Consider the following 14780-nt stretch of genomic DNA (forward strand, 5'->3'; position numbering starts at 1 on the left):
TTGTTAATTCTGTATGTATTTCTCTTTTATTGCCAGCAGTGGAACAAAGAATTTGGCAAAATAGATTTTTTTTGCTTTCTGAGTAGACAATGAAAATGGCACAGAGGACGCAAAAAATAATCACCACTTCATACTGGAGTTTCAATACGGTTTTCAAGTTTAGTTCTTGGTGTTTTCATATATGAAGTATTGTACCCCTGCCTTGTCTTATAGAATCATAGCATAGCATAGCATAGCATAGCATAGCATAGAATAGAATAGAATAGACCACAACTGAAATACGATCATTGAAAAATCTGCATGATAAAATGCATAATAATAAACAACGACAAAAAAATCTGTCTTGTATTACTATTCGCTATTGATTTATTGTTTATTTACATGAGATTAAAACAGGTAGACTGTATTTTTATTTAGTACATGCTATATAGAATATATATATTATAAAGGAAAAAGGTCTTTATATTTGAGACAGCTATCTCTGTAAAAATTGCATATATATCCATATATCTAATCTGCTAGTGGAGTTCCAGTTACTTTCCTGACACTCCTGTCTCTTAAAATATCTGTCAGTCTTTCAGAATAAAGCATAATTGCTTTTAGCAATTCTGCTTTTCTCCCTCAGGATTGAGAGGTGCAAGTGGTAATAGCTGCATATTAATGCCTTTATTGTGTATAAGACATTTGGATACTCTTGCTTTACCGTGGCAACATATTGCCATTGAATAGTATTATTGGTTACTGTCAGTAATAGAGAGTCATTTTCATAAATTACCATGGCTGGCAATACTACTGGCTGCACTTGTAATCTGGAGGGTTGAAGGGAACTGGAAGCAAATGACAACAGTGATTTCAGGCAACGCTGACTGATGAAGCATGGAGCAAACAGAGTTTGAAGCTACTGGCAAAGCCTTGATTTGTGAGGATGTTTTTGAGCATCATCCATTCATCCTTTTATGTTTGTTGTGTAAGTGAACGCTTTTACAGAGCATTGATAATTGTAGCTAAAAAGCTCACTGTAATCTCTATTGCTAACATAGCAAATAAGGAGATTCTTGCGCTTGCTATCTTGCAGTTATCACAAAGATGCAGACATTCTGCTTCTGCGCTTCGTGAAGATTCTATCTGGGTCTGAGACTTACTACTGCAATCTATGTGTTTTAGTTATGTGAAATGAGAAACCATTCAACAGCTCCTCCCACCTGGGGATCCAAGTTATGTTGGCAATCCTTATTTATATATCAGAGTGAGCTTTGAATCTGTACAAGAAAAAACAGACTGTGTAACATGTGTCGAGCTTTGGCCTTTGGAACGAATATTTTACACATATGGATTTGGAATGGGTTCATTTTTTGCAATGTCATATGTTAAGCAGAAAGGAGGAATCAAATGTTATTTATTAGGATATTGGCCAGAAAGTCCACATCTCCGGACTTATTGCAGGACTTCTAAATTCACGTCTAGGCACTGAGATCTAAATAACCTAATTTATACAAGTACTGAACAACTCCAGGCACCACAGAACTGATGGTTTGCAAAGAGGAAAAGGATTGGAAGCATGAATTTGGATCCTAGTCATTGCAAAGCAAAGGCTGCATGTGCACCCTTGCAATTCTACAGAACCAATGTTATGGTAATAATTCAGATTTCTGGAAGAATCTTGTAACTTATTAATGTCTTATATGAATTTTAATAAATCCTCTAAATAAAAACATTGGTTCACTGAGAATATTGATATTCAGTATTATACAACCTGTCCTTATTTTCTGTTCCATAAAGGAGGTCGCCATGGGCCAAATAGATGTACAACATTAAGATAGCCAGTCTTAAGTTCTTTCATTTATTGCTCTTTATTAAGGCTACTTTTTTCATCAGAGTTTGAATCTAGTAAATATCCTTCCTTCCTTCCTTCCTTTCCTTCCTTTCCTTCCTTTCCTTCCTTTCCTTCCTTTCCTTCCTTTCCTTCCTTTCCTTCCTTTCTTTCCTTCCTTCCTTTCCTTCCTTCCTTTCCTTCCTTCCTTTCCTTCCTTCCTTTCCTTCCTTCCTTTCCTTCCTTCCTTTCCTTCCTTCCTTTCCTTCCTTCCTTTCCTTCCTTTCCTTCCTTTCCTTCCTTTCCTTCCTTTCCTTCCTTTCCTTCCTTCCTCCCTCCCTCCCTCCCTTCCTTCCTTCCTCCCTCCCTTCCTCCCTTCCTTCCTTCCTTCCTTCCTTCCTTCCTTCCTTCCTTCCTTCCTTCCTTCTTGTTTTTATTTAGTTTTATTTATTTTAGATGAACTTTTAGAGCAGTAATTAAACGTCATGCATATAATTTGTTTCCAAGTGGATGTGTTTGTTTTGTTGTCATTATACCAGGTCTTTGCCCCTGTATTTCAATTTGCTAAAATAAAACCACTGAATTTTGAAGCTTATGTTTAGGATTTGAGCAAGATTTCAATAAATATATAGTTCATTATTTAGATAGATATGTTGACTTTATTTCCCATATTTTTTTTAGTATGTACTTTTGTCTTTTCAAAATTTGCAACTAAAATCATCTATATGGACAGAAACTGATATTCCTATCAAGTGAAAATGGGAGGTTAGACACCTTAAATGGCATATGAAAAATATTATCAGCTGGGTTTTATAGTAACACAATTAATTGTGTTACATTTTTTTAACAGTTGTTTTTGCAAAATCTCTAACTAGGCATGTTATTTGTAGAAATTTGACAGTATTTATTGCTGGGTAATTAAATACAAACCCCATATTTATAAAAAAAAATACATGAGCTAAAATTCCTAATCCTAGGTTTCTCTTTCTTAAGCTTTAAGGGGGAGAATTTTAAAAATGAAATGTTGTGTGAAGGTCCAGTTAGGTGCCTGTTGGAATTGCTGAGACAAATAGAGCTATGAAATAGAGGGCAAATTAGGGTAATTAATGTTGACGTCTTATGCTGCTGAGGTGGTTATTCTGGTTTTGTGTCCAGAGCAAGTCTTGACTGCTGTAAGCTTGTTTGGGCATATAGCATATTCCAGATGCTGATGTATCCTAAATCCAAGTAAATCAAGTAACTTGTCTGCCTTAAATGAAGTTGAAAAACTCCTACCTGACTTTTTTTCATTCTTGATTATCTAGACATCTTTGAAAGTATTTTGCTGCATTGGAGTTTTGACACTGTCACCAAGTAACATTACCGATTAAACTACTAAGGGATTAAAAGGTGTCTCTATTTACAAAAGGTGGGAAACTAAAATAGCAAATTCTGTTCAGCCTTGGCAGTACACAGCAGTGAACTGACATGATGAATGTAAACAAACAAAACCCATGTTTTATATTTGCTTTACTACTTGCTACTCTTGTTATAACAATGAACAGTTGATAAATGTCTTCAGTAGTAAATTGCCATCTATTTTCTGGTGCTTTTTCACCAAATTTTCTGACTGGGTTTGTGGAAAGCCAGGGTACGCTAAGGTGTGTAAGATGGGATACATCTGAATTGTCTGTGACATGCTTCATCATCCATCAACCAGCCTTTATTCCTGTTTCTTTAAGTGTCAGAAGATGAAGGTTTTGCCCTCATTCGCTGGTGTGATGGGAAGTCTGTTGAAGAGGTGACTGTTGCAGTTCTTCCAAGCAGCCTTTTCTTAGACTATCTGCAGATGTCATTTTAATAGTTTCCCATGGTTTCATTCTGGGGTACTCTGTGATTTCGAAAACTCAACAACCATGATCTGATCTGTGTGGCTCTGTAAGACATTCTAGAACTCTGTTTTAAAGTGAAAGATAGAACTAGCATTAGCACCAAAAAAACAGATGAGATTCTGTTTTTGTTGAACGTGCTAGGTGTTTTTTTTTCTTTTTTTCTTTTTTTTTTTTTTTCCTTTTGAAGACTTCTCTGAGCTGATCTGAATGCTTAAGACACAGTTTGTATATCTAAATGTACTTATTCTGTGAAACTTGGTTATTCCCTCTTATCCACAGAAATAACTCCCACGTAGGTATACTTGTATCAAGGGAATGCCTTTTTTGTTCTATTTGCGTAGTCCCTAACAAAGTACTTAGCTAGTGCTTTTGAATGGTATTGTAATTCAAAAAATGAGCAAATACCATGTTCGGTTTAACAATTCTTGTATTTGCTCATAAAACATTTACAGTACATTTCTGTTTGGATTTTTTTTTTTTTAAATAAAAAGCTCCTCTAATGATATGAATTATTAAAGACATTCAAAACTCAAAGCTTCCAAAACTTGAAGCACAGAAGTACTCTATATGCAATTTGTTATTAGAAACTTTTTCTATTCCGCAGAATTTATCCTGCACTTCATTCTTAACTAATGTGACTGATTGAAATGACTAATGTTACTTGATTGACTGAATTTACTTCATTGATGTGTCATGAGAAAATGTAACTTTCTATGGATAGGCACACTGGTTTTGTCAGTGATTTATCACATTGGTAAACTATTAATACATAGGTATGATTACAGGTGATGAAAACATCTAGGATATGTATCAACTAATTAATACTGGAATTATTCTCGCATGTTCTGATCTCTAGGCTTTATGTGAGTTAGACCAGGCAAGCAATTGCTAATATTTATAACTCAGGTATTTAAAAAGGTCACAGAAATTCTATGGAATCTGTGCCTTAACCTATGTGTCTTGCTGTGCCTTCTGAAAACTGTATAGCTAAAAAAAATGAGCTTCATTCATGGTACAACAAATTCCTTTTTCTCCAAGGAAAATGGCATAAATGGAAATACTTCTGCAATCTCTGTTACCAAAAAAAAAAAAAAAAAAAAAGTTCAGAGTAGGAAGAGTATGTGTGATTGTAAGGAGATGTACTGCAGGGCACTGTGTGTATGTTAAGCACACTACAGTCAAAATGTATGACATAGTTAGCTTTACCACTACAAAGATCCACATTTCTAATGTTTGTAATGAGACGCTTCACATCCATGTAGGATACTGAGCATTAGCATGCTTTGTGGCGAGGTCCAAGTGGGACTAAACTTCAGGGTAAAACAACAAGAACCCTGATACATGGTTAGTGTAAAATGACATGGCAAATTATATGACTGGGAGGGCTGCAGATGGAGCACCATTGGAAAAACAGCCTTCAGATACTGAAGATACTGCACCCTGTAGTGCAAAGGTTTGATTAAACTTCATGTATATACAGCTGAGTTGTGTTTAAACTGGATCAAGACAACAGGAAAGCTGCAGTGGTATGTGCTTTAACCACCAGATAGAATACTTCTGACTGTGAGGCTACCTATGCTGCACTTAAAACCTTAGCTTGCTTAAATAAGGTTTGGCTAAACACAGTGCTTGCTAGCCCTTAGATGCAATGCCAACATCTGTTTTGTTGGTTTTAATTTCACTAGTCTCTTCCTTTGTATCCACAGATCTTTCTGACTTACAAGCAGGAGCCAAACTGAGACTGTGACTGATACACCTCCCAGACTATCAAATGCCCATCTTGGCCCTTTCGTGTTCACTGGCTGCAGATCAGATGGTCCTTACCAGGACTTTTGCCTTTCTGTGTTGACCACTAGCTGCAAGCTCATGCCAGCATCTTGGAAGTGATCCTGTGAGTTCCTTGTCTTGAGCAGCACAGCCAAATTGGACATTGCAGAATTACTGGAATGGGATGCCTGTAGCATGCCTCAGGAAAGGCATAAAAGCAAGTACTTTATTATCCCTACAAAGTACTCAGGAGACCTTGAGCATTGAATTGGGAATTATTGGAGCATGAGCCTGGCACTAGCATTTCACTCAGTCTCTTACCTGATCTGTCCATAGCGATGGCATTAGTAAAGACCAATTCCTTATTTTTGGAAACATCCAGAAAGGCTTATATCTTCACTTTTATGCCTTATGTCTCTCAGGAAAAAAACAAAACACAAAACCAACAAAACAAAACAATAATAATTAAAAAAATCCTGACAGTTTTTTAGCTGCCACTATCAATGTTCGCATGCAATGCAGAGTTTATTTGGCACACAGTTGGAAATGAAGGATGAGAATATAAAAGAAAAGTTAGGCCCAATATACATGTAGTGTGCCCAGATACAACAGCAGAAATAGTGTAAGCTGGTAAATAAAAAATAAAGTTGGGTCAAATTAAAAATGAAAAATCTGGCATCACAGACTTTTTGTAGCTTGGTTCCTATGCTGCTAGTTTTCTTTAAGTCCAGAAATAACATAGGAAGTTGGTTTGGTGTAAGCACATTTGAGCCTGATTGCACTGGTATCTCCGAGCTCCTGTGTCACTTCCCTCTGGTTATTGCACTGCTCTTTTTGCCCTCTTATGCCTTTTACTCAAGTATGCAGTCTTTTGCAGACCACTGTAGACTTCTGCTACTCCTTCTAGTAGTTATACATGAGTACTTCAGAAAGAAGTCTGAGGAGGATGTCTTGGCCCATTAGCCAAAGTTTTTATGAGTGATTGCAGGGTGTTGGATGCCCTATGTTTTAGTTGCTGAACCGAGACACATGAAAGGAGGCTGATATTACTAAGTAATTGCTCACTACTGATCTCCAACATTTAACCACAGCTGAGCATCCTAGGCATTGTATATCATCAGTCACCTGTAAAATTCTGCCTGTTCCCAGCTCCCAACCATGTCTCCAAACACAGGTGCTAATGTGCTCTGCTTTTGTCTTGTCCCAAGTTTGTTCAGGAAGGCTCCTCTGAATTTACAGAATGTCTTGTGAATATGAAGAAGATTTTAACATGATTTCTCTGTTATCCTGTGTTAAAATCAGAAGAAGTTTTGTGATTATTAAGAGATGTCTGGTGACATCAAAATCCTGCCCTGAGTTTTGTGTGCTATTTGGGTGCCACAAACACTTTACAATCTCCACTGTAAAAACCCTCCCTCTGAAAAGCGATTAGATCTTACATTTCACTGAGTTTTAAAAATTAATTACACATAATTAATAACAAATAATTAAAAAGCAAAATACTGTACTCTTTGTTTTCTATAATCTGAACAGAACTTGTTTCATTCTTTTAATAGATAAAATAGAAAAAATATTTTCCTATTTAGACATTCCACCACCTGGACTAGTGGTTGTGGTCTCTTGTTCTCTCTCATGGACAGGGAGTGGAAGGGAGTAAATGCCTCCTTCTTCCTGCTCCCTCACCAGGCAGTGTGGAGTGGACCAAGGATCAGGCCCACATGAGGAGGGTATGGGCATCTGGTTCCTATTGCCATATTGAAAACGCAGTTTGTTTTGACGTGGTTTTCAGACTCATTGGTTTAAGGAAAGAAATTTTCTTTTCTCCTCTCCTCCTTTTTCTCTCAATTTTGAGACACAAGAAGTTAGTGTTGGGGTATTCTGTTACACAGAGATTCTAAATCACTTGTATTTGCACTGCATGCTAATAAATGCTGAAACAGTTTGCAAACAAAATGGAGAAAAGCTATGAAGATCACACATGCAAACTTGATTGACATGATTAATGAGCTACTGTTTGTAACACAAAGGAAGGTGCAAAACCATAAACCAACAATGATTTTAAAATCTCTGTGTATTGTATTGCATACCTTAAAATTATTGTAGGACAGAATTAAGATCAGAATTGTCCTGGCAAAATTGTTAAAGTGAATCTGAAAAGTCGATTAATGTTTTTGAAGTGTTTGAATAAGAGCAGAATGCTGGAATAGTGATTTTGAGAAAAAATAGAAGCAGGTTGTGTACACCAGGACAGGCTGTATTCCAGCACTAAATGTGGTGTGCTACTTCATTTACATTTTTTAATAAAGACTTGTATAGAAAAAGACCCCAGATATATTCAATATGGAGAACTTCTTCTGATGGATATAGTCTCTCATAGAAACCTTGATTCTGTAAAGAATTTTAAACATGTGCCTGGATTGAAGTAACCATTTAACTAGTTGCCAGTGGGGAGGGAGGGACAATTTAAAAAATTGACTTTTGAAAATGTAGGTTATGAAACTGTATTTTAAAGATTACCAAATAAGGGTATGTGACAAAAACATATTGGCTACATTGAACTCTGAGGAATGAAAGTGTGTCAGTCCTATCGTGTTTTGATAAATTACATTGTATGTTGCTTTACTGACAAAAACCTAGAAATAATTTCCAAAATATAATAGGAAATATTTTGTCCTTTTTCACATTTTGGTTTGGGTTTCCTTATCTATCAGATACTGTTATGGCTCTCAGGACCTCCAGCCACTGAAATTCTGAGATAAGTAGGAAACTACAGGGTGTTTCAAAATGATGGCCGCAATTTCAGATCATCTTGCGAATGGCTGAGGCTGGGGGTTGTTTGTGCACTGGGTGAGACATCTAGCCATAATAATTGGAAACTCTGTGTTCTGCCCTTTCAGGTGGAAAGAGATTCATTCACAGATGGTTTGTGGTTGCAGAGATACAGTTATTTCAAATTGGGTCCATCTTTTTGAAACCTAATGTTCTTTTCTAAATTATATTTTATACTAGAATGCTGTTAAATATATCATGCTAGAAAAAAATTGCTTCCTTGTGTCATTATATGTGCCGTTAAGATTTACTTGGACATGGCCAGTTTACTTTGCCCTGGAAAACACAGATTTACTTGTTTCTAAGTTTGAAGATCCATTGTATTTATTTAGCCTAAGCTCCTATATAACAGAAATACAAAAATATGTATGTTGTCTAATGTTGTGGCTGAATTTCTGGAGTATATTGATCTATACTGGATCCAGTAATCAGAATTGGATATGCTAATCAAAGAGTAATCTTTTAAAGTCCTGTAAGCAAAAGCATTGTTGCCTTTCAGTTTCACACATACCTTAAGAATGCATTAATCTTTCTAAGCCTGTGAAAGATTAGAAGTGGAATCAGATCTGAGGGCTGTGTTTTTTGAAGATTCCCCCAAAAGTTATTTAAAGCCCATAATTTACTTCTATGTTTTTGGTCAACACAGTTTGGTGTTATATTATTTGTTTTGTTTATTTGTTTTGTTCATTTGTTTTTCTGGAGAGGAGAAGAAATGACCCTTCAGTGCTGCAAAAATACATGTTGTAAAGAAGATAAATTATTTCTGAGTTTTCTACTTAAAATTGAATTGAAAACTGTCCTTCTCCAAAAAGACTTGTGAACAAGGAGATGTACCATGAAACTGTAAGACTCAGAAATTTAAAATTAAACAAACCTTATTTTACCCAACTGATCTCTGGAAAGTACTGATAGACTAATTGGCTGGGGAGAGTGAAGGGCAGATTAAAGAAAGAAAGAAAGAAAAGCATAAATGGTTTGTGGACCACCTACATAAAACATTCGGGATATAAATGACTACAGTGTAAGGGACAGAAGTTCAGAAAAAATTTTACAAGTTTGAGTGAGGCATGAACTCTCATGCTTTAAAAAATATGTCCCAATAGCAACAATCTAAGCCAAGCCAACTCTTAACCTTAACCCAAATTTCTTCTTGGAGACAGGAACAGTTCTCCTGTCCAGAGAGAACAAATGTCTTCCTCACCATACTGTATTACTTGCAGGACTTCTAATGGTAACTAGCAAGAGAAGAGGGGCCCAAAGAAGAAAATTTAGTTTTCTGCAAATAAAAAGCTTCAAATAAAGTTTGATTTTATTTCCCCCCCGCCCCGAACCCCGAAACTATTAATCAATCTTGGACTTGAAGAAAATTGATGATTACAGCTTAATTATTTCCATGTTTATAAATTGTATATAATCCCATTTTATTTTGCATCTGACATTTGAGGTTATGTTCTTGAACAAATACAAACTTGTGAGTCCAGGTTAGTTCTTGGAGTAAACTGCAGCCAATGAAATAGGCTTCATTTCTGAAGTATAATTGGATTTGTGTGTTTGTGACTTTGATTATGACTTTAAAGAATATGTTGATACAAAAGATCTGGTTCAAAACGTTGCAACATAATGAATTAATAATCTCACTGATAGAAAATAGAAGGTTTATTTCATACTATAATTTGGGGAATTTTGTCACAGAAGACAATATTAACTCCATTAATTCTTTTGTGGGATTCACAATGAGCAAATGAGAGACTTTTTGAAGTGCTAAAACCTGATTTTCTGAGATGAAAGGCTGTAACTATACTGGACATCTTACAGGATCTGTCTTTTAATTACATTAAAATTTGTCTCACTTGTAAATTATGCAATTGACTGGCTATCTTCTAGCTCTAGCTCCAGTTTGCTTTAAAGTGGAAAGTCTCTTTTACTAAGTAACTGTATAAAACTGTGTTTTTGTTACATTTGTAGGAACTGAACATTCAAATAACATTTTTTGAATGTCTTGTTTGTTGCTAGAATGATCATTACTACAGGTGGATTCACAAAGTGAATTCACTTGTCCCAAAAGCACAGAAGGCAGGCTGGTTTGTAGTGCCTGCGTTCTGTTCCCGGCTCGGTGACCTTGAGCAGCCACTGAACCACTCTGTGCCACCCTTCAGTGACTTCTGTGATGACTGTCAAGTTATGGTACCCAGCTCTCAGAGATATGGAGCTGGCTTAATTAATAAGTTGGTAATGTGCTTTGAGATCCACTGATCTGACCTTTCAGTCTGTACTATCAAAGCACTTGTCCCTGCCCTTATCTATGTGCAAACTGATTACAGCTGTTTCCTAACCATGTCATCTCAAGTCTGTTTGCTGTGCTTCTGCTTGACTTGTCTGTCTGGCCAGCATTTCTGATAACTTCATTCCTCTGCTGCTTTTGCTTTCTCCACTGCATTAAACAGACATATTTATTCCCATCTGAATAGCTATGGAGTCTCATTGGCCATTCAGGCTTCATTTTCTATGACAAAATAACCCCTGACTCTCTGTTCTGAGAATGTGCAGCCTTGAGCACGTTTTCTCCTACAATCATCTTGTTTTTCGTTGTGCTATCTCTCATACTTAGGAAGAATCTCCTTGCACACTGCACAGCTACTCCCTCCTGCCATTTCCCCTTTATCATCTCCTAGGGTTCAGTTCAGGAACATGCTGTGTCACCATCTCTAGAACCAAGCCTTTTGCATGGGAGTCATTGCCATGATTTCTGATTTGTGCATGTGCTAAAAGACTTAGCTGTAAGATGTTCAACCTGCTATAGATTTTAACTCTTAAATCTTCACCTGAAAACCTAACCTGGTTAGGATCTTGCATTTGCCTTGCTGATATCATCGCCATTGTTTAACTGGGTGTAGTTATTACTATAATACAGCAATTGCACCACCTCTGATAGCTTCTTATCTGTTATCAACTTATTCGTTAGCATAGCATGAACCTAATTTCTTTTTGTTACTTTAAAAATTCCTTCAACCGCAACAAGTTGCAGCATAAGGAAAAATGCTCTTAGAACTAATTCAGTAATCATCTTCAATTCCCTGTGCAGAATCTGGATTTTTCTGTTAGTAAGCAGAGTAAAATAATGATTTTCCAAGATTTGTTATGTATTTATTTTGTGTGTATGAACTTTTACGAAAATGTACTCAGAGGAAGAATTCATGTAAAGGTTTATTTTCAAATATAACTCCAATGAATAAAAGGTTTTTGAAAGATACGAAGTCATATAGAAAAGAAATCTTTATGCAGAATAGTCCAAGTCATACTGTCTCTGATGCTACGGCTTTTACCAAGGCAAAGCCTTGTTTGCACTGGAAGGAACTCGAGGCAGAACCATTTGGCCTGTAAATGTACCTGGTTTTGATTAGCATGCCTTACTCTTCCAAAGAATTGGTTCTACCAATCTGGTGCAGAAATGTAACTGTCCTAGAAATTCTTCATCCAAGAGTGCAAGCAATCGCATCACAGGATAATGAACACCTCAAATAGAAGAACATTCACATGTAATAGAAAAAAAAAAAAAAAAGGAAAGACAGACCAAACTGGGTAAAGATGGGGAGGTGAATTAGAAAATATCCACCATGATGGTGAAGCCCAGAATATGAAAAGTGAAAGTGTCGGTAAAGCTTTTATGAGAATTTGTGGTAAAAGTTACTTGACTGCAAAACACTCTGCTTGTCATTCCACAATGAGAAAGGAAGGAGATATGGAAGCTTTCCACATGGCTTATAATACCAATGTCCATACTAACATGTACGCCCATATAAGTTACTCTTTTAATACAGCAAAAGGTTAAAAAAGGAGAGATCCTGCACTTGAGTACTGATGAGGTTGACAGACTTCCCCATTTTGGCTGAGAAATGTAGGACTTTAACTGAGGACAGTATAAGCCCATACACTTTTCCATTCTGATACTAATACCCTTTAATTTCCTAACAGAAATGACAGTTAGATTTGTCTTTGGCTGTTGTTTAGGTCTTAAAGACAAGTATCTTGAATTAATTAATTCTGTCCATGTTTTTTACTGGGGTAGTGTGACGGTATGAACAAAGTTTGTGCCCTGTGCTTCAGAATCATGTTGTCTTCTGGGCCTCAGCCAGCTGGCAACTTTTGTGAAAGCTCTGTGGACAGTCAAAAAGCTGACCTTGATCCATGAGGTGCCAGAATAATACAGATGTTGTCCTAAGTGACCAAAATGACAGACTAGGACTGAGCAGATGTGTTCTAGGCGTCTGGAATGCTGACTTTTCAGTATTTTATTTAATTTATTTTAGCAGTAGTAGTTTACAGAATCAAGTCACCCCTTTCCACTGAGGGAATCTTGAGTATCTCTAGGGAAGCCTGTGAAGATTAAGTAGGATCCTCACAGGTGTAGAAAGATTTACTCATGGAGGTCTTTCATGCTGAAATTAGGGAAAAACCTGTCTTAAAACCTGACAGTTTTCACTAATTTGGAGGACCTCACTGACAGTTTGGCCTCATGTGACTAATGTACACAAGGACTGGTGAGTGTGCTTGCCTTCACTGATACACCAAAACCATCTCCTACCTAAGGCTGTAAAGATCTTCATGCTCATACCAACAAGTCCAGATGGCTTCTGTTGCTATCCTGTTTAACAATATGTAAGGAGTAACAAACAATATATTAAGGGGTAACAAGTGAAATAGCTCGTATTTATTGACAGAAATAGACTGCAAACCAGATTGATTTTCCTTGTGGAAAGGAGGCCTGAGCTACATAATATAAATAATAAGACTTGAGACAAAGAGCACAAGGCTGTGAAATAATCGGACTTGAAGGTAAGACTGAAATGAATCCAGCAGAAATTATTATTTAGAATTTATTGGATTCAATGAAATGAAAGCAAATATTAATACAAATAAGTGGCTGGACTGTGGAAAAGACAAGACAGACCTGATTTACAAGATATGAACCTAAATGTACAACTAGTCATTTTAGGAAAAAGATAAGCATAAGGTTAACCAAGAAACTGGAAATGGATTTACTTATTGCTCTGAGAACTACTTCAATAATGAGTACTAATAAGGAATAAGAAAAAATTTACTAAGGCAATTGTAGCTGGGAAAACATTAGTTTTTACGAACTTGAAAATATGCTAAAAGAGCTAAAAATGTTAAGTCCTATTGTAGTTAGACAAGAGTGACCTAACTCAGAGAGAGAGGAAAAATGACATATCATCAAAAAGAAAGAGTTTAAGCAATCTGGACTTGCTTTCAAGTGGCCAGATTATACTTCCTAAATAATTGCTGTGGGATTGGGCTCTGTTTGATTTAATTGGTAACGTGTGTTGAAGCCAGAGCTGAATGAACTATTTACAGTGAATAATTTATTTGATCAATGTTGTCCTGTTTTGTGTTCATGAATTATCTACAAACAGGTTTTTTCCCCACTAATTTGTTCATTAATCAAAATTGCTCAACAAATGCTTTGTGTGCTTTTTGGGTCTTTTTCTGTCTTTCTTTAGAAGGTTATGGTTATACAAGAAGGGTTTTTACAGTGGCACTCAAGAAACCTGAATGTTCTTTTTTAGTGTGCTTTTGACTGAGGGGAAAATAACACATTTTCTATGGGTTATTTGCTGTATTTGCTGAAAATGTGAGTCGTGCAACAGCTTTTCCTTTTTATTCATAGAATTTTAGGCCAGAAGAGACTATTAGATCATCTACTCTAATCTTTTTTATGATGCAGATATAGTAGGAATTCATCTAATTTCTCTCATACTGAGTCCAATAATTTGTGCTTAACTAAAGCAGATTGGAACTTTATTTTAAAGCTTTTTCAGACAAATGGCTGAGAATTGCTTTATGAAGGGGTTATTATTCTGTTTTCTTCTACAAGCTTGTGTAACTATTTGATGATCTCTATTTTTGTCATGCACGATTGTTTATATTTGCTGATGTGATGTCTGAATCTTTTGACAGAAGGAAGGACATGAGAGGCTTCATGGTCATGTAAAGAGTTCTTTCACAAACCTTCCCGTCTGTTCACTCAGTTGTAACTTTCCCACAAGTAACTTTACAAACAAAGAGAAAAGCAGAATGAATATGTGAGCAAAGCAAACATTGACCCTTGTGAATGCTGTCAAAGCAAATATATGCTTTTAGTGAAATTAATGGTTGTGAATTCTTTTTGCAGTGTTTTCCCTGTGCTAGCCAAGAAAGACACTGTTAAATGTAAATCGTAGTGACAGTAATTTTTTTAAAATTTGAAATAAGCCTTGTTACTCAGAAGTCAGGGTAAGTGTCTTTGTCATACGGTATTAAGATGAAAAATGTAGCAAGATGCTGCTTTCCACTGAGTTTGGATTGGAGTTCATATGGAGCATAACATGGCAGAAAAACGTCATGCTTCTGTCAGAATCTGGTGAAAATCTTATCCACACAAGCTTGGTAGAACTGTTTTTGTGAAGTGGAAATATCCAAGCTTCAAAACCTGTTATTAAATTGGA

Source organism: Nesoenas mayeri (assembly GCF_963082525.1).
Source record: "Nesoenas mayeri genome assembly, chromosome: 1".
Classification (NCBI taxonomy): Eukaryota; Metazoa; Chordata; class Aves; order Columbiformes; family Columbidae; genus Nesoenas; species Nesoenas mayeri.